The sequence below is a fragment of the Passer domesticus genome, chromosome 3 (assembly GCF_036417665.1).
Source record: "Passer domesticus isolate bPasDom1 chromosome 3, bPasDom1.hap1, whole genome shotgun sequence".
NCBI classification, from domain to species: domain Eukaryota; kingdom Metazoa; phylum Chordata; class Aves; order Passeriformes; family Passeridae; genus Passer; species Passer domesticus.
This window is the reverse complement of record NC_087476.1, coordinates 51,363,367-51,388,989: the sequence shown is the minus strand read 5'-3', so window position 1 is coordinate 51,388,989 and position 25,623 is coordinate 51,363,367. Positions and strand designations below refer to the sequence as shown.

The window sequence follows — 25,623 nt, the reverse complement described above, 5'->3', positions numbered from 1 at the left end:
AGTCTGTAAATCTTAACACTCCAAATTTTTTTATTGTTCTGCCTGCTTCCTTAAGCACCAGCCTGACAGGTAGAGCAGTTGACAACTTCAGCTATTTCAGTAGTGCTTATTGTTTGATAGGAACATCTCTACCACCCTTTTCAGCAAATATCAGTCTGAGAGCCACTCAGATATCTTGCAAACATCACCCCAACACTCCTACCAGACACGGTTCTTGGGGTCTCAGCTCTCTTTGCTTTTGCCATGAAGCTCTGCATAACTATTTGCCCCATAATTATTCATCTGTTTCTCACTTCAGTTGTGTCTCATACTCCACAAATGATCTGGGCTTCCTGAACTATTCTTCTGGGTCATCCAAGAATACTCCCAGAAATCCAATCCAAAATACCTCGTTTGGCATTCTCCACTGAATTAGGATAGTAGAAAATAATATTTGCTCAATTCAGTAAATGTTTAAATAGTTAATAAAATATTATTTTATTAACTCAGTTCAAGAACAGTAAAAGGTCTTTGATTTTGCTTGTGTAAGTGAACTATTGCAGGATAATTGTATAAAGCTATCTCTGCTGGCCTACCCAATTTGTTTTTCCAATTACATTTTTATAACTAATAAAATATAATTTCTTTCCCTAAAAATTTTGTCTTGACCATACTCCTTAGACCACCACAGGTGCTGGAAAATTCTGCAAAATCATTCTGGCTCAATTTGCCCTCAGGGGAGGATGAACCAACAGAGAAGAGAACACTGTGCTTTTCAGTCTAATCTGGTGACTGTTATAGTGAGCCCAGGCAGGAAAAAGCCATTTGGCAAGTGAAGTCTAATACAGGGAATATGGAGCTAACCTCCAGCTGTAAGTCAACCTGGTGCCCTGAAACAGCCTTTAATGAGTTACTTAAGTTTCCTACTACTCTCCTTGACATGTCAGTGACTTTAACGTTCACAAAGATGAAAAATCAATAGGACATATGGATACATTTCGAGAAGTTATATGACTTTGCTGCATTGTCTTCAACAATTGCATTTCAAATGACAACCCTCAGTTCCTTGCTCGGTATGTTCCATTTATAGTGTATTTATGCTTTAGCATTTTTTTTTTTTGCTTCAGAAACAGTATTTCTTCAATATTCAATGAATAATCCTTCATTTTAATTTCATTCTCCAGCATACATCATGCTTACTCTAATACAATTTTCCTGAGGTCACAGTTTACCTGTTCAATCTTCACAGTGGTCCTATTTACTGATTTTGATGAAATTACAGCTAGGAAAATTTGCCCCCTCTCATGGTGACTCACCAAGAAAATAGACTGAGATTTGAGAAATCCATCTTCTTTTAGGCTTATAATTTAGGTTAGATAATGACCTTGATTCACAAGACTTTCTCAATTATATTTACAATTGACTTTAAATTGCAAATAACAAAATAAATTCAATCAATTACAATTCACTGAGACATATCCTGATAGCACAGGTTTACAATTTGACCCTGCAGTTCCCCACGTACTTCATCTAATTGCAAGGCTTGTGTTGCTTCCACTGAAATTTGATAATACAGCTAGGACACAGTACTAAGAACGAGCTCTGACATTCAAGAGCAGATCACTGAGTCAGATTTGTCCCACTCAGATTTGGTGATTAGAGTTATCTCCAGGGGATAGATCACCATCTCTGGTTACCTGTGCACCAGAAAATCTGTGACTGCACTGTGGTCAGAGACCACAGGGTATTTACACCCACAGGCACAAAAGATCAGAATAACAAAACCCTCGGATTTAATCCTTTGCCAGAATGTTCAGACTGGGGGAAAAACTTTTTTCACAGAATAAGGAATATAGGGGCATACGTATTTGAGAGCATCTTGTTCTTAAATTTTCTGGAAATAAACCAGCTAAGCATTTTTTCACTGAGTATCACTGATGAAAGAAATTAAATAAATCAAACAAAATCAATAAAAAAATCCACAATTCCACAATCTCTTGAGGAGTAATGAAGGAAACAAACAGGCTATATGATTACCCATAATACACATTAAGAATTTTTTCCTTAGAATTTATTTTGGATTAATTTTACACTTCAGGTGAAGGGTTTATCTGCAGTACAATACTTGCTTCCCTCTTCCTACTTTTAGATGATTCTATTTGTTTCCTCTGCATCTCTGCTGAAAGGATACCAATGATCACAGCAATTTATAAACCTCCCTGACTTTCCTGTGGTTTCAGAGTATCTCTTTTTCCTAGGAGAAAAGGTCTAATAGGTAAAATTCATAGTAGTTACAAGCCTCAAGAAGTCAGTAAAATACACATGGGATTAATTTTATTTAATTTCTTTAGCTTTTCAATATATTTCTATTTTATGAAAGTATGAATCATCTGTATTACCCTCTAATGACCTTATCTTGGGACACTAAACCAGCCTTCCTATCTTAGGGCTTCACAGTTATAGACCAGTTTCATAAAAAAGACATATTTCAATCAAAATTCTACTAACGCTAAGGAAATTATTTTATGGTCTCAGTGAGCTTACTTGGCAATTAAGAAAACTTATTGTCTCTCAAAAAAATCTAAGCCCTAAAAGCAAATCCCTACCTCCAATTATTATAGCCTATCTGTTTTTCATGAACCAAACAGACCTTTCCAGGGCATGTATGAGGCTGGCAGGCAGGTAATTTCCACACATTTGAATTAATGTATATTAAATTAATTCAATTAAAATGATCTCTCATTAAGGCAAATGGCTTTCAAAGAACCCTTTCCTTTTTGATAAATGATCATTCAGTAAACATGCCCTGCTATTGAAACACCTGGATTAAGTGCTTTAAATAGGGACCAAAAAAAGGTGTATTTATATCTCAATTGATAAGGAGGCTGTGAAAATCACATATTTTCACATATAGTGATGTATAGGTACATATAGTATGATTTAAAAGATGACAGTAGAAGGCTAAAGTGTGCCTTTTGTAAATGATAATGAATTTATAATTATATTTATATTTGAATGAAATATTCACTTTCAGTACTGAAAGGAGGCCTAGAATAAAAACTTTTAGCAGGGCTTGTTGTGACAGGACAAGACATAATGGTTTTAAATGGAAGGAGATTGATTTAGATCAGACATAACTGAAAAGTTTTTTACAGGAGGTGGTAAAACACTGGCACAGGTTTCCCAGAGAGATGGTGGATGCCCCATCACTCAAAACTTTCAAGGCTTTCAACACTCAAAACATGTTGGATGGGGCTCTGAACAACCTTGTTACTGGTGTCCTTTGGCAGGGGGGTTGGACTAAATGACCTCTAAAGATCCCTCCCAGCCCAATGTGAATGATTCTAAGTATGGCTGGACCCTTAAGCTGTTTTAGCTGGGATACCATGATCCACAGAATTTTTATTTAACTTAATCTGCATGGGCCATTGACCCGTGGGCTCTCACAGGCTTAAGGAAGTGAAGGAATGAAAACCAAAACATAAACAAGCAATCAAATCTTGTTCCTGTTTGTCATACAAACAATATTAAGTGGAAGTTCCACCTACTGAATCCCTTGGATTTAAAAGTTTAACAATCAGCTTGTTTAACATTTAGTCTGCTATATTCTGAGTGAGAGGTGGGTTTAATTTTGACATGCTAGAGCAATGCCATTCTTCAAGAGTAGCAGAAGCAACAAGCAAGGTCTGTGTAAGCAAACATTGCTTCCCTTTGGAGCAGAATTGGTTAGGATTTTCATCTTGAAAACTCAGAGGAAAAGGTGAATCTGCACTTCCACTGTGTAAGGATGGTACCATGTAATTCCTGAATGACATAAATTTTAATGAAACTTTTTTACTAGGTCCAGGAAAGAGAGAGACCTCTGACTGCTCCTGAAGAGTTGCTTGCCAGTATTCAGGGACTGGCACAGGGTGGGAGGGCAGTCAGCTTGAGTTGCTATGGGTATGGTGACTGCTTTACTCTCCAGGTTCCTTGACCCCTATGAAATTTTCAGTTTGTGATTTCACCCCTAGAAGCCCACAAACTTAACTTCACTTGGTTTTCTTGCTCTGGAAAGAGCCCATACACAACCCCTAGTGATACAGGACATTTCCTAGAAGGTTAGGAGGCAAGGAAATCCCAGATCTTGCATGGCTTTATCACAGGAGGCTTGTTCCTTGTGCTCTCATACAGCACTGAGACAAAAACAGTCAAACCCTGACAGCCACAGAGGTCATACAGGAGATGGGACATCCTTCACCTCAACACCTTCTCTTACCCTGAAAGAGCAACAGCCCTGCCTTCCCTCTTCCTACCCTCCCATGGCAGCAAATGCCTTCTCCCCTCTTTCTCTGTCCTACAGCAGGAAATTCACACCCTCATAGATATACCAGTGCCAGTGTCCCCCTCCTCACCCAGCCTCTCCCACCCTGCCCCACAGAAGGACCATGGCAAAAGTCTCCACTATCCCTGCAGAGGCTCTTCCCCAGGCAGCACCACAGGTGAATCTCCCTGCAGAAAGACACAAGAATGAGCAACACAACCTGCAGAGGGGGAGTCACACGTGCCATTTGGAGTTACACCTGCCATTTCCATCCCTCACTGAAGGCACTCTGCTGCAGGGGAATGAGGAGCCCAAAAGGACCATTTCCCTTTGTGTAAAGATTACTGCTCAGCACTGACATTCTGTAGCCTTCAGATTTTATGTTTAACTGGAAATAACAGCCCCCTGGCAAGATCCTCTTAAGGTTTTGCAGCCTCCACAGCATTTGGTCGGAGTGTGTACCTACCTGTCTAATATGTGAATTCAGGCACTGCAGAATGCTCAGAAACAAATTTTTCCCATCTGCTAAGCTAATGACCTCTCCTAAAATGCCTATGAGTTCTGAACATTTCCTTTTTTAGTTTTGTCAGCATAATCATATTACAATCTGACACCTGACAGTGTAAATTAATCAGTCTTCTTTTATTTTTTTAATTTTCCATACAGATTCCTCAGAAGTCTTTTTTTTTTTTCTATTTTATCTTATTAAGCACAGAAAGAGAGAAAAGGAAAAAAAATAGGCATTATAACTGAGTGACTCTTTCTGCAAGCTGATACTTCTGTTTCTAGATAGACTGAAACCAACACAAGACCATTTTAGAGGACATACTCTGCTAAGATGTGTCTTTCCCAGAAACACACAGACGTCAGTGCACTCCTTAATGGAAATTCTTAGGAGGGTTTCTTGGGGTTATTTTGTGGAAGTATAAGTTGAACATCTCTAAAGAAAGCCTGGAAGTGATACTGACAAGTGTATATCATTGAGGGATTATGCTGATGTTGTAGTACTCAAAATATTACTCACTGGTTTATATTCTGGGATTTAGTTCTGCATTAAGACCCATATATTCAAAACGTCAAATATATGAAGGTGCTTGTCATGGTCTCTCAATGAGTGCATATCCATAGTCATGGTGAATTCTCTTTTTCTAAACTTCACTCAGCACTGAAGATGATTAGAGCCTAAATCTCCTCTCTAGAGCCTTGCATGAATCTGGATGGAAAACTGCAGACAGGGAGATTTCAAGGGACTCTTTCTGCAAAGGATCATTTGTTCTTGAAGAGCTACTGAAGATTACAGGCATGATAACATTTTTCTCTAGTCTTCTCTGCTGCATCTTTATGTTTCACTTTAAAATTAGCAGCTGAAAGGTTTGTTTTATTTCTAACTTGTGTTTTTCTTTTAAAAAAGTGCAGAAATAGTTCTGCATTTTCTTGATTGCAGATGAACAGTCACAACTTTTCACTGAAAAGCCCCTGTATGCTAGTCTCTTTTTTAAAACCATGGGTCACATTCTGTTCCTTACAACATCAACCAAACCACATCTTTGTTCAATGAAATGGAGGTTTAGGAGAGCACTGTCAGAAAATAAATCCCTGCAGATACCCTTCACAAAATCCTTGCTCATGTATGCTGATAGAGGGAAAAAAGTAAGAGCAAGATTTGTTCCTGCCTGAGAACTTTCAGCACTTCTCCCTCAACTGCAGTCCCTCACATTTGTGATGATTGTGTGAAGGCCAAGGACAAGAAAAAACAGCTATTCTTGCTCAGTTCAGGGCTGTTTGTGTCCAATACTCCATCTCAGGCTCCTTATGGTCACAAACAGCTCCAGAAACCTGGCTCTGATACAGATGTCTCTGCAGGGCTGACCTGACAGTCTGCATTTTAAGAGCCAAATAAATGGTTTCCCTCTTCCCCTCTGAAGAAGGAAAAGATGCACCCACAGAGAAACTGAACTTCAGCAGGGAACTCCCTAAAACACTGGTAGTCACAGCCAAATAACATAATTTTAGCATATAATATGGAAGTTTTCTTGGCTTTTAATCTAACCACATTTATTATACCGAACAACAAGCTAGCTCTAGCATTTCAAAGGAGAGCCTAAAAAAGACAAATATGACCCCCACAGTGTGTAAAACCCAGCAGCAGGAGAACACTGGCAAGGCTATGAACATTTAAATAAAGGGGAACTTCTCTGTTTGCTCAGTCTGTTCAAGGCAGTAAGGAAACAAGCGTAGCTTATTAACTAAAGTTCTTTAGGAAAGGCAGATGCTAATGAAACCCTGTTAAAATGTTTTAAAAACAGCTCAAAAGAGGTACAGAATACAATAAAGCAAACAAGAACATAAGAAAAAAGCTACTTACAGGACAGCAAAAAGAGGAGGCTGATGAATACCAGAAACACCCAGAAACAACTGGAAAGTGATCTCAATGTTTGTCTTCTCAGCTGACTACAGCAAAACACCAAGGGAAAGCTGAACTGTTGCCAAGAAGGAAGATAAACTTGCATACATTTAAAATAAATGAACAGATGACAAATTCACATACAGAGAGCATGCCATACAGGTAGACTTCTGGACTTCAGCCTTTTCACTCAGGGCACTTCTGGTACGAAAGTAAATCCTTAACAACAGTGCCATTAAAGGAATACTCCATCCTCTCATAATAGAAGGCAAATCCCTCTGCACCAGCAGTGCTGTTACATTCACCCCAAAGGTGGCAACTGCTGCCTGGACACCGTGTAAGCAACAAGCCTGGCTGTTGTGTGGCATCCTGCTATCCAAACAGAGAACACGTAACTGTGGCATAAAAACTGCTTTCACACTGCTCTAAGATAAATACTACTTTGCCAACACATTTTCAGCAAGTATCTAAACCAGAGTTTGTATTTCAGCATCTCAACGCAGAGAGTTTCACAGCAGACAAGAAAGCAAGCTGGAAATAACCACACTGCTTAATTTTGTATTAGCTGCCAGTTGATTTGGATGAAGAATCAAGAAGCCTGCAAGAGGGGGGTCATTTAGTATGGTTTCCTGGTAATCTGCACAATTCTGCCCCCCCCAAAATGCTAAGTACCTTGATGTTCATGGTTCAGGTATGCCTTCAGCCCCACAGCATGGCTTCAAGGGGGGGCCGGCATGAGCTACAGAAGAGAGCCACTGCTCAAGCTGTGCCAGCAGCTCCAGATTCCACTGTCTCCACAAAAATAAGCTGCCATCACAGAACTACAAGAGAAGCAAATTGCCACTGGAAAAGCCTCTCTGCTTGTAAAAATCAGAAAGGCTGCAGCAATTTGAAGCCACACATCTTGTGAGCCATGTACGTCAGCAGGGAAAAAATGGGGAAAGAAACAATCAAGAAAAATTAACTTCTTGGTTGAGGAAATGATTCAGTGTTCTGTAGCAAGTCAAAGTTGTGCTATCTGACATTTTTCAATGGTCAGTCACCTACAAATGGGGGAGTTGAGGGGGTGGAGGGGGTTTATTTACCACTGAATAGGTTTCTTCCAACACGGAAGACCCAAGCTGAATAAGACTCAGCTGCTGTAAATTTAAAGCAATCCCACAGGACTTATGTTTCTCTAGGTATGCACTGGGGCAGCTGAGATAGAGGTCTTACCACAAATTGTTTACATCATCTGATTACTTATTTACTAGAGTTCAGTGGATGTCAGTGGACACATAAAGTTAGGTAGCAGAAACAGAAAATAATGTGCCTACATACATATTCCTTTTCTCTACAGCATCATCTCTATTTCAAATATTTAACCTAGACAGGAAAAAAAGGTTAAAAAAATGAAACAATTGTTTTAATGGCTATTTATTTAGCCTTCAAACAACTTATGTATTAATTTGGGTACAATATGAAACCACACTAAAGTCCATACCAATGTATTTGACAATTCAGCTCTTGGCAAGTATAACCTTTTCTTCCCCAGATTCTCTCTTGGATGAACATTCTTTTCACTGCACTTTCATGTTGAGAAATAATGAAATCACTTGATGAAACACAGTACAAACTTTGTGAAGGGCTTAGAGAACTCCTGCCTGTTTCACAGCTGCTAGTTATAAAAATGCTGCTCCAGAAAGTTATTAGAATATTAACAAAGGTCAGCATTTTGAAGTAGATACGGGTACATCACAGAGAGATTACTTGATTTCAAAATAAGCAGTGCTACTTTTCAGTTTCCACCTCAACATTTCTGCCACAGTAGCTAATACAATAAAGAGAGCATAAATTTACAGGAGAACTACCATCTTGCCTGAAGCTTTTAGCACTCTGTAAAATTAGTTTTCTTCTTGTGCATATCAGCTATGTCTATTTTATTGGTTTTGCTCAATTAACACCATCCAGAAGAAAATTCAGTGAGGTACCTTTCTTTGGCCACTAGTTACAAAATGTGCTCCATTTATTTTAGTATAGTTGGCAAGAAAAAGCAAGAATGGGTTTTTAATTAAGAACCAGGATCTGGAGAGAGTATTGTGAATATGGGGTGAGATAAAATGTTATCAGAGTCACACTGCCTGTTCTACAGTGGCAGAAAGAAGGTATGTCATTGATACCATGCTGATGCTCACACACAGCCCAGCTGGGGTAATGCAATGGCAACAGCACCTTTAGCCCTTTTCCCAAGCTGTTGTCTTCCCTTCCATTTCCCCTCCCTTCAGTAAATCATAGTATTAGCAGGGAAGCATAAAATTGTGAATGTTATCTCAAGGTAAAATGCTGTTTTGTTCCAAATCTGTTGCTCACGTGAAGACCAAACCCCATGCTCTTACTACATTACTGAACAAATTGTTAGTACAGTCAGTGCTTTGAATCGCAGGCTTAGCCCAAAATGCTTTCTTTGCACACATGCCCTTTCAAACCTGACATTTTGTGTATTGATTTTGGCTGCTTTATAGGTACCTAAGTGCTGAGGAGAGGTAGAAAACACTATGCACATACAAAAGGTCTGTCTCTATTCTATTTTGAAGAACAAAAGCATATATATTACACATCTTTGCAGCTCTTTGGGGATTCTACCAGATAAAGGATAGATTTTCCTGAAGAGTTACTGCAGCTTCCAAAACTGCGACCTAGAAACCAAACTTTCACACTTCGAAGTTTAGTAAGTGGCTTGGTGCCAGATAAAATAATGATCTAAGAGCTTCCTAATATGCAGCAGGATGCTTTAATGAAAGTTTGCCCATTACATATGCAAGGACAGGTTATTTGCTGTAAACTCAGATAAACTTTATTGGTCTTGCAGCATTGAATGCATTCAAAGTCTCCCAAACAACATACTTGGGTTGTGTGAAGTCCATCCTGGCATGTCATCATTTATGAAACCACTTTTGCATTTCAAGAAATTTATTTTTCAGATAATACCTCTGAGACTCTTACTTGCTGACTTTTTCTACAATCAGAAGTTCTATTTATCAATTTGTTAACATATGGACGAAGTATTCTGAACTTGAATTTAGTGCATTTGAGAACCTCAGTTAAGTCTTTTTAAAGACCAACCAAGCGATCTTGCATGAAATTTTTTAAGAAATCAAAATTAGACCATGAAACATATTAATGGACTGATGTCCAGAATGTTCTTATGTTTATGAGACACATATAAAGGCATTTCAGCTTATTTGTAACATGCACTTATTTTGTATTATTAGGTGTGGACATCTCTACACTGATATCTGAGGAGATATGTCATCCAATTTCTTTTATTTCTGAATGCTCTTGCTGTAGCCATTAAGGTGAGATAACTAGGGATGAAAAGAAGTTCTCTAAATTTCATTGGATATGAAATTTTTTGGGGTTATCCTAAAACTAATAAACACACACCTTTGTCTAAAGTGAATAAAGGTGAAGCTAAGCCCAGTGCAAGTAGTCATTTGCAAAGTAAAACCTTATGTGGACTGTTGTGATGAAAGCCCACTACTGTCCCTGGAACTGATCATGCCTTTTTTTCTCGTTTCACACACCACAATCCTTCACAGCATCTGGGGGTGGATTTTCTTCATTCTTCAGCCAAGAACATGCCTATGTATGAGAGGTGCTGTGTCACCTTTGCTTGAGGTAGCAGATCTGCAAAGTAAAGAGAAGCCAAACTGCAGAACTAGATGCCAACATTTTTTCTCCCAAGCTGGATGCTTCCGAAAATTACTTCAATCTACAAATTTCATATATGAAGGAAGAGCCACCTGGAACTAACCAACAGGTAACACCCAGGAGAAGGGCCTGCCTAGGGATCCTACCCACCACAGACTTTGTCCTGCTCTGGCTGCCAGGCAGCATCTGCATCTACTCACTGTTCACTTCAGCTGATAAAGAAATCATCACTTCTGCAATGACTCCTTCAAACCAGCAGGCCTGGTTCCTTCTTCCTTTTGAAAACAAGCACAGAGGAATACCTTGGGATTTGAAGAAAAACTGCCTGGAGCTGTTGTCTTCTAGGTGAATGCTTTGATCCCCAGGGAAGAAATTAAGTTGAGCAATAGCACTTTCCACTGTGCAGAAGTATTGTAACTGAAATTCTATTTTTTTGATGTCAACTCAAGTTTTGCCTTAGTGTTCACCCTTTAACCACTAAGGCAATGCTTTTATTGAGTGAAAAAAAAAACCATGTCACAAAATTTGGGGATCAGGACTGGCATTTGTCAATCCACCACTTGAAATACAAAGGAAAAATATTATTCTTGTAACCTAAAGAAACCTGCTTCTGTAATTTATGCAGTGACTTTCTGTTATACAAGAAGTGTCCTTGGAACCAGACAAACATTCATAACTTCCACATTTCTAGCTGAGTACTGTAATAACTGTGCTTGTTTTCTCCACACAAGCCATGAATTCTTACCTGTCCTTTTCTCCAATTAGCTCCTCGCTAAAAACTGGAAGCTAAAAACTGTCGGAAGCACAGAGCTTTTAGAAAGGGTTAAACCAAACATGAGCAAAACCAAAACAAAATCAAACCAAAACATTGTATATTTATTTAACTATGACTTGACACTAATAACATTGGCTGTGGTGCAAGGCACTGCTGAATGTTTCTCTGAAGGGATATTTTCCTTGTTATGCCAACATTACATTACCAAAATACTGACAAAGGACTAAAAGAGACCTCAACAAGACACTGTTCTCTTGGGGACAAGAGTGGCAAAGCATCTTATGACATTTATGTGCTTTTTGCAACTGGAAGTAAATGAGGTCAATCACAACACAGACCTACTGATCTGATGGCAGGACAGTTGTAATTGCCTCTCTTTTCATGCTATGTTGACTCACCACACATAATAGTTTGGTTTTCTGATCTCCCTGGAAGAATGATTATTGGAATTTGTCCCTGCCAAGGAGGAGTCACCACATCTATAAAGAAAGTAACTGCATTAAAAGAAAGTTGAAGAGTTAGTTGTTTATATTATTTGCATGTACCAAACTCAAACAGTGAATTTGAAGTTAGTGAATTCTGCAATTGCTAAGAAAACCGTGATAACCAATTCTCAAGGCAGCATAACTGGATGAAATGAAGTGACTTCTGATAGGCAAACTTATCATTCCACCTCTCTGTCAACCCAAGACTCTGTGTTTTCTGGGAGAGACTCTTTGTTCTCCTTATTGTAAGCCAATCTAGCAAGTTTCCTCTTCAAAGTAACATTTTCAGGGAAAAAATGTAATACCAAGCATTCAACAGTGGCCAAGAAAAGAGTGTTCTTTTTATATACTTCAACACAATTTTAGAAACTTTACACTGGAGAGAGTTATTTGACAATTTTAATACAACTATACTCAGGAAAAAAAGCCCTATGCCTCTTGCCAGCCCTTGCTAAAGTTTAAGTGCATGGCATACATTAGTTTCTGAGGAACACTGGAGTTAGAATTCTGAAAATACTAAAGAAGGTTGGTGTAAGCTGTTAGACACACACAGTTCTGGAGATAATGAGACCACAGACATGTCCAAAATAAGTAGAAGTTATTTATGCAATTATTTTGGACCCTCTGGGCATCAATTTTTATGTTTGTTGTGTGAGACTCCTACAGTCACCTCAATCCCCAAACAATGACAAGCTGCACCAAGTTCAAGAGCTGGATCATCACACAACTGATGACAACACATCTTTCATCTCACATCACAAAATGCCCCTTCTTTTGTTCCCCTCACCAAATAGAAAGCTGATTTTCCCAAGTTCTGAAAAGCCTTGCTCACATGGCTTTTTTGGAGAGAAGTTTTCAGGCACATCCCAAGTTAATAACTGAATTTGAAGTTAGTGAATTCTGCAATTGCTAAGAAAACAATGATGAACAATTCTCAAGGCGGCATAACTGGATGAAATGAAGTGACTTTTGACAGGCAAACTTATCATTCCACCTCTCTGTCAACCCAAGGCTCTGTGTTTTCTGGGAGAGACTCTTTGTTCTTCTTATTGTAAGCTAATCTAGCAAGTTTCCTTTTCAAAGTAACATTTTTAGGGAAAAATGCAAGCATTCTACAGTGGCCAAAAAAAAGAGTGTTCTTATTATATACTTCAACACAATTTTAGAAACTTTACACTCATTAATCCACATTAGAAATTCGACCTTGCAGTCCCTTCAATTTTAGGAAAGAAAATAAATTCTGGAATTTTCCTAACATTATTTCAGATTTATTATTAAGTCATTATTTCAGACTACTCATAGGCACACTTTGGATGATGTCTTTGTATCTGCCCATTCTATATGAATTCTGACTCTGCTGCTGAAGAAAAGCATGAGCTTGCTGAGCTCTTCTCAAAGTCAGCTGAGGAGGAGAAGGGAACAAGTAATATAATTAGGAAGAGTACAAAGTAGTTCAACTTTATTCTGTTTAGTCTTCTGAAAAAGAGCTCTGCATATAAAAATGAATTAGGGTCACTGCTTCTGGGACAACTAAAAAAAACCTATTTAAATCAAAGCAAGGAATCCTGCTTGACTTTGCTGAATACTTTCTGAACAGATGGGGTGCATGAGACATGAAGAAAGGTCTGGGAGGAAGTAGACTCTGGTGGCTTCTCAGAGCCTACAATTCACTGATGCTTGCTTCAGAATTTCAACACCCATAAATTTAGGATACACTAAAATGTCTGTATCCTGAAAAAATAAAAAAAAAAGCAAGTCTTTCATGGTGAAAACAAGTTAACAAAACAAAGCTCTTCTGTTCAGATGGGAGTAAATGGATGAGGCAGTCAGGTAGAAATCAGTAGCTTAAACTTCAGCATTGGTCATAACCATCTTCTTCCCTAAGCACATTTACAAGGCCACAGGGACAGGCTGGCATAGGTTTGAACTCTGGCACAGAATCAGTCAAGGTGTTGACTGGGTGTGAAACATGTTTTACACTTTTCTTATGCAAGAAGTCATTCAGTCTCTTGCCAATGACACCTGGTTTTGATATATGTGGTTTAAATTTCTTTTTTCCCATCTGTCTTTTTGCCTAAATGAACATGTATCCACTGTCTTTGGCTCATTTCCTGCTCCTGCTCCCAGAAATTCATCCACTTTATTTTGGACCCTGAATACAAGTTCTTTGAACTTGCTTGAGGCTGGAACTCTAGACAGTATTATTTATTCATTTGCTGAAGCGGAAAAAACCCTTCATTTTTGCAATACTAAAATACCTCAGCTAAATGTTGGTTGGAATTCTGTTCTGCCTTCCTGCTAATTACTGCTATGGCTTCTTGCCAGCCACCATTTTGAAAAGTCAAATACCAGCTTCCAGATGAACAGCAGTGTGAAAGACAACAAAGAATCATTCTAAATAAAATATATGACAGCATGAAAGGAAAGCAAACATTTTCTTGCTGGGACAGCTGCCTAAAAGTCCTGGCTAAGCAGCTCTCCTATGAAGACAAGGTAGGGTTTTGTCAAAATGGGAGTTTGTCCACATCTCAAAACCAGCACACTTTTCATCATGTCACCAAGTTTCTCTTGGTGGAGAACAGCAGTGTTACCCTGCATTGCATGTAGGTCTCTGAGAGCAGGGCAGGAGGAGGTGACAAGAGGAGGGAAAGAGCCAGAAGCAGAAGATATATCAAGGCTGAAAACTCAGTGTTAAAAAATCATAGAATAATTCAGGTTGGAAAAGGCCTCAGGAGGTCATCTACTCCAACCTCATACTCAAAGCAGAGTCAATAACTAATTCAGATCATACTTATCAGGGATTTGTCCTTTCAGCTATTGAATATTTTCAAGGATAGAAACTCCACGACCTCTCTGCCAGGGCTTCACTGTCATCATGAAGAAAAGGCTCTTTCTTACATCAGGTCTGAATCTGTCCTCTTCTAGTTCATAACCATAGTGTCTCATAACCATAGTCTCTTGCTCTCTTGTGCAACTCTGTAAAGATCCTGGCTCCACTTTCTCAGCTACATGAGACAATAAGGCCCTGTTCCTCATCATCTCCTCAAGGGTTCCTCCCTGACCAACTCCTGCTCCAGTTTATCAACATCCTTTTGGTAAGGCAGAAGCAAAACTGGACAATCTTCCATACATGGTCTAATGAGTGCAGCCCAGGATGTTGATATGCTTTCCGTGGTGAGTAAAGTTTAGTTTACTGCAGGCAATGCACAGAGCAGGGTAATATGCTTACAGTTAGCAAGAGTTTCCAGGTTGAGCTGCTCAACCCAACAGGTGTGAAAAAGATGGGGAACTATCCACTGATACAGCAGGGATCTGTAATCTAAGAGTCTCCATGTTTTGGAAACTGGGCATGGTGACAGATTTCCAGTTTGGCTGTGAGACATACAGAACAGAGCATGTGGTACTCCAAATCAGGCATCAAAATCAGCTTTTTTATTCTCAATAGGGCTGGCACCAAGTTCAGTTTCCAGATGGTTTTCTGTTGCATGTTTCTCTTGCTTAGAGGAACACAGCAAAAGCAGAAGGGGAAGCCCTTCCCCACAAAGAAAGAAGGAATCAGAGAAACAGAAGTAAAAACATGAAGAACGAGTCAATAATTAGGATGTTACGTCACTTTCCGTGTCACTTTTCTCCACTAAGGAACCAGACATGGAAGCTCTCACTTTTATGCCAAGCAATTCAGTGTTTGATTGTGTTGTCTGTAGTAGCTTTGGCTGGTATTTTCCAGTCTTATTTACACAGTTAGATGCAAAGCAACCCATTAAAATGCTTGTTATTTATTAATAAATGTGGTGTTTGAAAGGACAGATGCTCTTGTTTACCATCCCTTCAGATATCAGTCAGTCTTCACATCACGCTCTATGCTTTACAAAGTCTGACTTCTTTTGTTCTTTATCTGCTTTTGATATTTAATTATTCAAACTGCTCGATGACTGCATTAGGGTCTGGTGTAGTTGTTTTTATATTCGGAAATTTTCCTTACAGCTCACTGACTGCACATTCATTTATTAATCTAATTAAAAGCCAATGGGAAATTTCAGTTTAAAAATCTGAACCCTGGAGTGGCTGTGGTGTCTAAAAGATGCCCAGCACAGCTGCAGGGCACATACTTAACACAGTGGGGACATGACAAAGTTGACCTAGAGGACTGCTAATTACACTCACCTTCAACTATGTGTAGGTGTTCCATTTATGTGTGGTATTAAAGCCCACTTAACACCTAGCAAAAGACATCTCAAATACAAAAGAGGGTAATGTAAAATCAATAAACCGAAGCACACTAAGCAATCAAATGTCACTTGAAATCCAAGTTGTAGCACTACACCATTGTACTGCACAGCTGGAGTACACACTCAATTGCACGTCCAGTTTTCATAGTTGCATCCTTAAAAGCAAATTCTTAAGCACTCTGTACAACTATAAATACCATAAATACCTATTTCATCTTATTTTCTAATTTTGTCTTTCAAAATAGCAGTTGGAGGCTTAAGAGAGACTACTAGGACACAGAAGGTCCAAATGGTTAAGAACTTTCTGTTCTCAACTCTGCAGAGTACTGAGTACTGGTGATGTCTACAATTCTCTACCCCTGCTGGGGTGAGGTAAAAGCTGTTTAACAACTTAAGTGATCGAGCCCTATTAAAATTTTAAAAATGTGAAAGACTTAATCAGAAAGGTTTATTTAATTGGGGAAATTTTCTTTTCTAATAGTAAGAGTTTTCCCTGACATCCAATCTCCTGCAACACACTGGGTCATTCTTGTAGGGCTATTTTGCTGCTGTGGTCTTGAACCCAGGCTCTCTGAGGAGAGCAACAGAGCAAAGATACAGCCAGTTATAAAAAACATGGTTTCCAGGATACTATCCTGCCTAAGGGCATCCATAGGAAGCTGAGCCTGAGACTTTTGGCTGCTACTGAGAAGCAGTAGCTGGGATATAGAGGAATTGGGGCAGGATGCACAATAGCCTCTAACTCTACTGCACTTTCAGCATTTGCATATTGACCTTCAACCCATCCTTATAATTTCCTCACTCTTTAACAACTTTTCTCTTTACCTTCCAACTTACTATGCAGAATTCAAGGTAATAAATAAGCATTGTAATCTTTTTTGTGTCAACTACAACTTATTTGGCTTGAAGCAGAAATGCAGATTGTGGCAGGCAAAATGGAAACTACCTTTGCACAGACATAAGCAGTGTATGGAAAAAGGAGCACCTGTGTCCCTAATCCTGCAGAAGCTAAGGAATGAGTATAGCATTGCTGCCAGCTGCACTGTAAAAAGGCAAATGAGTGTTTGTAGCATTAGGATCCATGAAATACAAGGGTCAGCAAGCAGCATTTTTAAAGGTAATTCAATTTTAACCCCTGGTCAGAGATTTGCCAAAGGCAGAGAAGGCACTTCAGGCTTGCTGCTGTCTGGAGTACAGCCACACAGACGCCACTGTGTCAGTAAAACACCTTTTTTCACGTGCCCTAGCAGAAGGCAGACACAAGCAGAGCCACATAGACACAGCAGAGCTCTAACCAGCTTTATCTTCTGGCCTGAGACCAGAAGGAGGCACAGACTCAAATGGGGCTGTGGAGGAAGTGTGGCTAAAATAATTTCATCTTTCCCATTATATTGTAGGGCCTATTGAGCTTGTTTGTCTCATGGAAAGGGAGAGAGGAAAGAAATCTCCCCCTAACATTGGTATACAGTCTTCTGTGGCTTGCAGTCACAAATCAGCAAATTCAGAGACAAAAAAATCAGTGTCTGGGCAAGGCTACAGCTTATTTCCGTGCAGGTTATCATACTGCACACAGGATTTTTAAAGCACAATTATAGCCTCTGACAGCCTACCTAAAGGAGTGGAGTGGTCACCATGGTAACACCTGCATCACATGGCAGTGAACACCTGATACCAATCAATCTTGAAAACATCTTTTTAAAGAAACAGCCTCTTGGAAAACTGCAGATGGAGATTTCTTTCTGAAATTAAGAAGATGCTCTCTTAAAACAAAAATGAAAGTTTTACCTTACCATCTTTTCATCTGATTCTTCCTCCATACAATTCTATCCTGTATAAGTTTATGAAAGTGATAAAAAATAAAAAAGGCAATGGTCCTTTGTTGAGAAGAGTGACAAACATCATAGTACAGCTGGCATGTAAATGATACTTTGCATTTTTCCCCCAGAGCCTGAACTGTGGCTTCTGAGAATATAACCGTGCTCTGGTTACTAAAACAAAATAGAAATATGCCTACTTGTAGTGCCCCCCAACCTTCCCAGGACAACAGATTTCCCTCAAAGGTTAAAAAACTCCAGAAATGCAATCAGCTTCTTTCTCCCTTTTTGCTTTCTAAATCTGCAATTGAATTTCATTGATTAGTGTTGTATTCCTTCATGGGGGTACAAGAAGAAAAATATGTTTAAGGAAGTCATGTTTGCACTCCATTTGGCACTTTGGGTTTCTGAAGCACATTCTGCCCTCCAGACACATCCAGCAGCAAAGAGCAGATGTAGTTGCTAAAGTCTTTGTGGTTTTCTGGCAGGTTGTTTTATTTTCAGCTCAGTTCCAGCCCAACAGCCTTTGGGTTCTCTGTGCTGTGACTGCTCTTCTGCCTCTTTCAACAGTCTGCCACCTCCTCTTATCCCAGTAAGGACAAATAATCACAGAAAATACCTCATGCACAAAGTTCAACAGTCTCAGCAGTATTTCCAACATAGACTTGTTATTTCCCATTCAATTCTATCTCAAGTTATTGCTACTTTCATTATTTGAATGTCTGCCTCTTAATTTTCCTTTGAAAAAGACTTTTTTTAGATGGATTCCATCGTTGTCATCTTCCATTTCCTCTACATTCACTTTTTCAAGTAATTCAGAGCTATAATCATCTGTTCTGACAGTGCCTCTCTTTTACTGAGTAAAATTTCAGAACAGGAGAGCCACTGAATCTGCAAATGCCATTGACTGAAAAAAGCTGGGTATCCAACTGCTGTAGAATTGATAACAAACCTGCACAGAAACTCTTTCAGCATCCTGGAGATGCGTGGAAAAACCGCATGAGCCCAAGGAGGTAACAAGACATGCTTTCATAAGCTCACTGAAGTCACTCGAGCAGGCCCCCCTCTGCCGTGCCCTCCTCACTGCTGAGCAACCACAACAGATTATGTGCACAGGAACTGCTGCCGCAGGTGGTTTGAGCTCATGTCTACACTGCACACAAAAGCTGATTAGGAAAATGCTTCCAAAACTTATTTCCAGTTATATTATATATTTTTTGTATATATATATATATATATATTCCAAAAAATTTTTACATATATATATATTCCAAAACTTATTTCTGGTTATTTCCAGAACTAACTGCTTAACTCATCAGATGGCCACTTAGGAAAAAGATGTGACTATTGCTGTTCAAGAAGAGTGCTATCAGGAAAGAAAGTGCAGCAACTTCGTGTTTATTTTATATATATATATATATATATATATATATATATATATATATATATATGTATGTCACTTTGCATGTATCCAACTGAAATGTCAAATTGTTCTTGTTTAGCTCAGGTAGGTAAAAAAATCCAGTTGTCTCCCATTTTAGTATAATATTGGCCTCTACCTACAGATGTATTTCAGGAGAAAAGCAAGGCATGTTGCTTTGATGCTAGAAAAATAAAGGGAATTGATGATATGTAAAATTTGTGGCAGTTGTTCTCAGACCTCAATATGTTATGCAAATAACTCCCAGCAGCTCTACCAGGTATTTATACTGTTGTGATGTTCTACAAGTCAGCACTAGCTGTCACGCAGTCTTGTTATATATGAGGAAGTCCAGCTTTAAATCTGCTTTCATAGTGTGGAAATTGCATTTATTCAGTGTGGTTCTGACGTGTGTCTCACAGTAAATGGCAGTATTGCTCAACAGGGCAACAGACTCCAACAACAGAAATATAAAGCTCCAAAATCAAAATGAAGATGTCCTTAGCAGTATATTGGGTTTTTAATCTGTGGCAGGGCCCAATTATGATTTTCAATCTGCACATAATCAATGACAGAAGAGATCCATTGATTCCCTTGATTTTGGCTGGGATCAGAAACCATACTTCCACTATGTCCAATATCTTTTGCAAAGGCAAGTGGCAAGGGAGTATCAGGCAACTGAAAGAGAGTTGTTGCAGGATTTGAGTAAGCTCTTATGGCTTCCTGTGCTTTATCAGCCTGTGAAACAGTACTCAAAACCTGCCCTTCCCAAATCCATGGTTTAAAGACAACACCACAGTCCACAGAGTGAAACACACAAATGCAGTCTACCCTCGCTCTGGAAGAGCATTGTCGTCAATAACTGATTAACTATGCACATCTGCCTGGAAGCTGAACCTTATACTTGCCACCACAAAATGATGATTCATTTGTTTCCCATATCCATTTATAAATGAAGGGTCAGCACAAAAAAATAGCAGCGAGGGTCAAAACTGCCATGAATATTGTCATTACCTTCTCTATCAGGTCTACATATGCTTTTGCTGACAGAAGATCAGAAACCTTTCACCTCTATGCAGCCGACTCATCAGTGCTGTAGGAGCTATCAGTGCTGCAAGTTTTGAAATATATGCTAAACTGATGATTTCTGATAAGGCTGCTAATATCCTTATGTGTATGAACTTCAAATACCAGATGCCAGATAGTGGACACGGCATCTGCCTTTCAGGCTGGTGTTCATTTTTAATGCTCCCTTATGAATACAATCTTTGTGTAGGCACATCTTTACTGGGAGTCTTTTTTATCACTTGATGCTGTGCAGTAGCAATAACTAATAAATAGCTTGCTAAAGAGTTAATTATACAAGTACAAACACAAACCCACTAGATTTAATGATATATTTTCCTTTTGCACTTGTGTAAGATAGTAATGAAAAAAACAACTTGATAAAAATAAAGAGAAAACAGGATCAGAACAGCAGACCTTTCCAGCAAAACAAGTCAGACAGTCTGCCTTTCAAATTTCAGATTCAGACTTCCATTCCTGGCACCTATGGTAAAGGTTTTTTCCTCAGTCCAGTTACAATTTTTGAGTCTCAGTACTATCACTCAGACACATCTGATGTCTTTTTTTCTCTTCCTTTCAGTGTCTCAAAAAGCAAAAGTCAAAGATAAAGCCTGGATTCTCTGACAGGGTTTTTCTTCACACTGTGATTAATGAGGTTAATGTGCTTTATTGAATTTTCACTCAAAAACATCAAAAACCAACATCCCTCTGAAGCAGTGTGGAAGAAAGGCACAAATTCACCTCCTTGCTGCTGGCAGCATGGCCTGAAATTGCTTAAAAAGGCTCAAACACATTTGGAGACAGACAGCCTGCACTACTCCTTGTATTTCCCTGTGAAATCCTTTAGACATAAATCATTGACCAAGCCAGGGACTAAGACTGAATTCAGCTGCACCAACACTCCAATAGGAATTTAGAAAGCAAGGGGATCCTCTTAGAAACCCATGACTCATTGGGATAATTTCCCTTACCTTTTAGATCTTTATAATTTTTCATCCTTGTTCTCCACGTAAATCATCTAAAGTTTGGTTCTAATCCAAGTTTGCTCTGTATGCTTTTTCTGCGTAGCCAGTCACAGAATGAACCTTGCCACTGAATTTTGTCAAGATGCGCCTTCCCAAATTCAGGTCAAACCTGCTGCTGCTATTATCAGTGATTCCTTAAGTGACCTAAACCACTCCTCTGTGACAGTCTCCTAAGAGAAAATTCATGGTAACTGCTGCCTCATTCTGCCCTCAGTTGAGTTTCCATCTGTGTTAGGAGAAGCCTCCTAGGTGCTGATCTCTGTTAAGAGGCATTTTATACCAGTTGTTGAGAGGCACAAGATTGCTGGCTGAACTCAGCTCCACTGCAGGGGAGGGACCAAACTTCAGCCTACACACAAACTCTTCTCCTTCATGCTTCCTGTTTCCATTACTGCAATTACAGCATCTTATAGGCTGTAAGAGGCAAACTTGCTCTTTCTTCTGAATTACACAAATATCAATTTAGATTGTGCACTGTGTAATTGCATTGATCTGGAGCACTGTTTCCCTGCTTCAGTGTGGTGCCCAGTCTCTGGAGGCTTTGAAGTAAAAAAAAGGTGCCTATTTTGAAGAAATAAAGATGTGATGTTAAGGTGGATTGAATACATTATCCAACTCACGCTTACATCAGTGGAAACATTTCCAGGATCTCAAATGGTGGACAGGGGTCAAAGAAGGGAATTTTGAACAGGTTTGAACTAGCAGCAAGTAATTCTGCCTTCTGTGAAGCCTCTTTGAAACCTGAGAGGATGCACAATGACTTAAACTTCCTCACACAGCCTCTGCTGAGCATGAAGGATATTGGCAGGCAAGATTTCTACATTGTAAAACTATATTTGAGGAGTTTATCTTTCAAAAATGGATGGAGCTTTGCACATTTTTGCCATTCACATACATAGAAAGAGGTGGGCTCTACATCTGAACAGATACTGGAGGTCAATTCAATTTCTGGACCCATCGTTGCAACTATTAAGCTAAACAACTTATGCCATAAGCATCATCTGCAGTGAAATATGTAAAAAAATGACATTTCATGAGTTCTTTTATCAAGGTTAAAAAAGTCTATAGCTACTTGGTAGGTTATCTTATCCTTAAGCCAAATTTGCTTACAGTTGCAGTTCTTTCCTCTACCAGCAACTTGCATAAGGACATCCTTCTACTTTCAGAAGAAATTTTACTGATGCAGGGAAAAGACCCCAAAACTTTCCATACACAGTGTAATTAATATTTATTGATAAGCATTTAAAACTCTAAATATGTTCTAAACATTCAGGAATGAGTAATACGTGAAGATTGTTTTGAGCATCAGAAAAAGGTTTTTTAAAACCAGAACTGTCTGTATTAATGAGGCTTAATTAAGCAACATTTCCTTAACAGTCCTGGCTGTAAGTACATACTGAGTTACTTACTCATTTGCAGAACTGCTGAGTAGCTGCGCTTCTCGTGGAATCTCTAAGAATTTAAGTTAAATTATAGAGTATAAAAATAATCTGCTGTAATTAGACTTTAAGTATTAATTACACAAGTTCAGATGTTTTGTTAACATACATTTTCTTCAGATCTTCAGCTACACCAAGTAACTTTGTTTTCCCCAACAGAGCAGAGTTCCTGTTTCTTCCTTTCTTCTTTTCTCCACAGTTGTAAGTAATTACTATTTCATTCTTTTCTTCTGGGACATCTCACTGTAAACCATTGGCATAATCCACAGACAGGTCATCTGAGGGGTGTTCACTGCACATACACCACTTCTCACCTCCCGCTATTTATGTGTGTGCTGAGAGGCACAAGAGTGATGCTTTTGCCTTCAAAACTGCTCAGCCTGCAATGAGCAAAACTGGCAAACTGGCAACATCTCCACATACCTGAGGTGGACAAGAATACAATGGCAACAGCTGTGGTAGGGACAAGGAGGGAATTTCACCAGCTTGCAGAGGGTGATGATGAGACAACAGTAACATTCAAAAGAGAGGTGAAATATGGCAGCAATGAGGCTTGGCTTTGGGAAGATTGTGCTGTCATTCCAGATGTCCTGTGACTTGGCCAGATGTCTGTCAGAAACCAACACTGCAAATTCACACACCTCCACAGATTTATGGTTTGCTTTCTGTTACACATAATCTTAGCATTTCAAATATTCACAGAATTAAGAGGCAACAAATATCAATTGTTTCCAAGACAGAACTTGCTTGATGTTAGGAAGGTGGCTTTAGGGAGCAGTTTCTGGATGTCTGTGGCAATCTACCCTGGATATGAAAACTGCATTCAATTTAAAGAGCTGAGTGGGAGGCTCAGGAGGTAATCGATAATATTGAGGAGGTTATAAAAAACCTGAAGGAAGAAAAATCTATCAAAAGCTATTAAACAGAAAAATATTATGTCTTACTCAAGTAACTCATGAGCTGCTGAGCACAGAGACCATACAGCAGAAAGCACCTTCACATGTTCATAGTGTTTTCCCTTATTTTTGACCTCTCTCAGCAGCAAGACACTACACACTAAATACCCGTTTGATAAAAACCAGCTCAACTGTTCCCAACTGCTCTGGACAAAAGTATAGAAACAAAAACAAACTCCCCAGAAGAAATACCCATGATGTCAGTTCTAAGCAAAAGAAAAATTTCCTTTCCATACCAAAAAGAAGTCCAAGTCATTTACTCAACATTGGTTTAAGAAAACCTATTCCTTTCTGTGACAAGGCAGAACTCAAGTTTCTAACAAAGAGAAGACTACAAAAAATATTTTCAGTTTTGATTTCAACCTCCAGAGCTGGTGTGTGAGATAACCTCCAACTAGCCCCACAACAACCTCCTGCACAGAAGGACTATTCTCTCCTATGGCAAGAAGTCTACTGTGTCTGCTGATTTTCGAGAGGTAGAAAGCAGAATTTGAAAGTGGAAAATTACAAGGGTATTTTGTGCTAACAAGCCATCAGCTTTCTGATGAAAATGGGAAAGGATCTTATTAACTGTTCATTCAGTTTAGTTTTTTTTTTTTTTTACTTCAAAGAAGCATTAGACAATGCAAAAGCACTCTAAAGACTGAAAGAGCTCAATCAGAAAAGAATCTAAGATTATCAATTTTATCTTCCTATTGAAATTGTGTTACCCCTTCACTTGGGCTAAACTCTGTTTGAATGGTAAAATGGAAAGTTTCACAGTGCACAAAGAGATAAAGAATACAGGTTTTTCCATACTGATAATCCTGTAAATCCAGCAGCTCTGGGCTGGTGTCTGCAGAGGCGGCCCTGCAGTGCTGCCCTTCTGAAAGGGCACCAACACAAGTAATCAAACCCTTTAACAGTGCCCTTAAAAACAAGGTGATGATGAGGAAATTTAAAAGTCAAATGTCCCAAAGAATGAACACCTGCTTTCCTGTCTACAGAGACATCTCCAGAGACATCTCTGATATTGGGCAGTCAAGAGCAGGAGATGACAGTTTATGTGATGCCTCTACCATTAATAAAGCCATCAGCATAGATGTGAGAGCTGAAGTCAGCAGTTCCAAAACTAAATCCCTCTTTAAAATCCTCTATGAAATCCCTCTATGATGAGAAGGAAAAGGGGTCAGGAGCCCAGACAGACCCCTAGATGGATAGCTGCAGGATGTGGTCACTTGCCAATGTTTAACTATAGCAATCTAAAGCAATGTTTAACTCAAGCAACACATGGGGGTTCTCTGAGGGCTGAATGGCATTTGGAGGTGAGGGGAGGCAGTCCCAGGGAAGACAAGGAATCATATCTGACCCCTGAAGAGATGTAGAGAGACAGTAGAAGTGGAAAAGGGGTTTCTTCAGTCTTTATTCTTGCACTGCGCAGGCCAGACACAGCCGTAGCCCAAGGGGTCCCCTACCACTCTCTGGAACAACAGCATCTCTGCAAAAAGCAGAGACGAAAAGCAGGAATCATTAAACCCAGCCCTAACCTGTCTATAGGCAATTATGGCTTCATTCAATAAACAGGATTTTTACAAGTGCTTTGCAATCCTCCATGCAAGATTCCATGCTGCTATCAGTAAGGGAATGCAATTTTACATGTCCTGAAAACATCATATTTATACCTGCATGTAGCAAATAACAACAGTAAGATGCTAATATCAGATAACTAGTATTAATGGCAAAACAATTAGCCTGAAGCCTGGATGAAAAGCCTCACGAGAAGTGTCTTCAAACACTGCTGCCCTTTCTAATTTCATGTCACATTGCCACTGCACCTTCTCCTGCCTTTCCCCCACGCATTGTCCTGCACAAGAACACCCGTGTCTGTCAGCACAAGGGTATCCATCAGACAGGCCCTGTAACTGCATTTGCTAATGCTTCTTTTGACCTCACAGGCTGTGACTGACCACGTGATATTCCACTTCTGGTGTCACAGAGATCAAACCTGAAACAAAACAATGGAAGAAAGCCTTGGCACGTGGGGTATCACATGGATGACA

General features: G+C 39.3%; 1 protein-coding gene and 1 long non-coding RNA gene across 6 annotated transcripts in view; both read right to left on the bottom strand.

Moving 5' to 3' along the window:
• PKIB (cAMP-dependent protein kinase inhibitor beta) overlaps positions 1-25,623 on the bottom strand; it is a 53,548-nt gene that overhangs the window by 13,223 nt on the left and 14,702 nt on the right. Inside the window, exon 1 of one of the 5 annotated variants that reach the window (XM_064413057.1) lies at positions 7,359-7,522. The exons of 3 other annotated variants lie outside the window; for them this stretch is intronic. The gene's annotated coding sequence lies outside the window, so the exon portion shown is untranslated. Of the gene's footprint in view, positions 1-6,647; positions 6,803-7,358; positions 7,523-25,623 lie in introns of those variants that run through there. One more of the 5 variants, XM_064413053.1, reaches the window with a different exon arrangement.
• Positions 22,743-25,496, bottom strand: LOC135298091 (uncharacterized). Its single transcript, XR_010360065.1, has 3 exons — positions 25,399-25,496; positions 23,052-23,237; positions 22,743-22,871 (listed from the first exon to the last, which is right to left on the bottom strand). It is a non-coding gene; the product is annotated as an uncharacterized LOC135298091 (long non-coding RNA).